Below are 2,500 nucleotides of genomic sequence, written 5' to 3' on the forward strand. Positions count from 1 at the left end.
GTAGAGGTAGAGATAGAGATAGAGATAGAGATAGAGATAGAGATAGGGATAGAGATAGAGATAGAGATAGAGATAGAGATAGAGATAGAGATAGAGATAGAGATAGAGAAAGAGAAAATGAAAGAGATAGAGATAGAGATAGAGGTAGAGGTAGCGAAAGAGATAGAGACGTATAGAGAAGGAGACAAAGACAAGGGCTTTGGCCGGATCAACGAGCCTCCTGGAGTCGGCTCTTCACCCTAGTTTATACCAGCGGCAACCAACTAAAAAACTGTTTTCATGAGGGTAACTAATAATAGAGTGATTATGTAATGACAACTACATGATTAATTTCATGAGTTCATACTTCAGTACTCGGGAAGATGCCTACCGAGATAATACTCGCATCGAAAGCCTATACCAGTAACTCTGTAACTCTATAAGCAATAATGATCTATAACCTTGCTACTCAATTGGATAATGGAATTTTTTTTTATGTTAAACACTGATAAGAAAAAAGAAACCATTACTTCGAATGATCAGCTGTTCTCTAGTTTAATAGAAATGCTTATAATGAAAGCGGTGGTAATGATCACAACAGTAACGAAAGTAACAGAAAGTTACAAAAGAAATGTACAGAATGTTAATAAAGTGCCCGAGTCCATTATTATTTGTATATCAGTGACAGAAAGGTGAAACAAACATGGTGGCCAGTGAGATGGAGCATTTGGTAGATTGGGCCTTCATTGTCCTTTGTTGTTACATCTGCTAATCATCGTTAGCGGCCAGTAATGATTTTCATTTATAAAACCTAAATTATTTGACAAAAAATGTGAAGTCGCTTTGTATTTCTAGTCTTAGTTTCCTTTTTTACGAAGTGTTTAGAAAAGATAAATTTTTGTTCAAGTGACGTTGATTATAACTATGAAACTGAAAATACGACAAGTTTGAAAATGTTGGTACAAATGAAAATATAGTAATTTTGTTCTTGATAAGATTAATTCTTCTTTGTATGTTATACATAGTAATATAAATATTTTACCATGTATTATAACTTCAGTGGTTGTTTTAAGTAAGATCCAGTGATTTCATTCGGTATAGGGTAGTAATTCTTACAACTTTCGTTGCGTTTTTTTTGTTTTTTTTTACTCAAATGTTTAAAGTCCTACCATGAGATTATATGTAGCTGTGAATTTTCTCTTTCTTAAAAGTGGGTTTAATCGATCTCAAAAACTATCTATATACCAAAGGCCTCTTACCCCTTATAAGGGACGTAGCCAGTCAAGGCATGTACTTCCACCCCATTCCACTCCTATCCACAACCCATTTGTTTCCTTCTCATCCCTATTATACTTTCTCATATAAAAAAAAACATCTCATTTGATTCCTCTGCGGTAATGGAGAGTCACCGGAGCCTGCTGTGTTACAGTGTTTTCGTGCGTGAAAGACAGCCCCTAGGGAGCTCAAACGCGCACGTTCGATTCCGGATTATAGTAAAGGGGTTATGAAAGAGTTTTACTATGAACAGTAGTCCCCAAACGCCAAAACAGAAATCAAATAGGAAGGCGCCGTATTTATGACTCTATGACCATGACACGGGATTTTGCGACATAAAACCGAAATTCATCATCAACATTATTGTAAGGGGCGTCACCGTAAGGACGTGTTTAAACAATTAAATGTATATAAAAGAGAGAGAGAGAGAGAGAGAGAGAGAGAGAGAGAGAGAGAGAGAGAGAGAGAGAGAGAGAGAGAGAGAGAGAGAGAGAGAGAGAGAGAGAGAGAGAGAGAGAGAGAGATAGAGAGAGAGAGAGAGAGAGAGAGAGAGAGAGAGAGAGAGAGAGAGAGAGAGAGAGAGAGAGAGAGAGAGAGAGAGAGAGAGAGAGAGAGAGAGAGAGAGAGAGAGAGAGAGAGAGAGAGAGAGAGAGAGAGAGAGAGAGAGAGAGAGAGAGAGAGAGAGAGAGAGAGAGAGAGAGAGAGAGAGAGAGAGAGAGAGAGAGAGAGAGAGAGAGAGAGAGAGAGAGAGAGAGAGAGAGAGAGAGAGAGAGAGAGAGAGAGAGAGAGAGAGAGAGAGAGAGAGAGAGAGTCTCAGACGCATTCATCTTGGACTAAGCTCTGGCCAGTTGGATTTAGAAATATTTTATAAAATAAACTGTGTCAACTAAATCTTGAGGGTCAAAATGAGGACGTGAGACACTTGAGGGCATTTCCTTAACAATACAAGACAAGTTAATTCAGCTTAAAGGAACATCTTACTAAGGAAGGATTAAAGATATTACATGTTCTTAAAAACTAACGTACTTTTTTATGATTATGATTGAGTGCACGGAACCCTAATACATTTCTGTTTATCGTAGAGACTTGAGGGACGAAATGCTTTCATTCATCAACTAATTAAGGTTAACGTTCTTTCAGCGTGAAGTGAAATTTATCGAGTAACAACTGGCTTTGGAAGATTTTCTCTGCGCTGAAGATATATTACAGGCTATCAAGGCATTTTTTTTTTTTTTTTTTTTTTTTT

This window comes from Oratosquilla oratoria, chromosome 26, assembly GCF_046742065.1.
Source record: "Oratosquilla oratoria isolate Oo_2021 chromosome 26, ASM4674206v1, whole genome shotgun sequence".
Lineage (NCBI taxonomy): Eukaryota > Metazoa > Arthropoda > Malacostraca > Stomatopoda > Squillidae > Oratosquilla > Oratosquilla oratoria.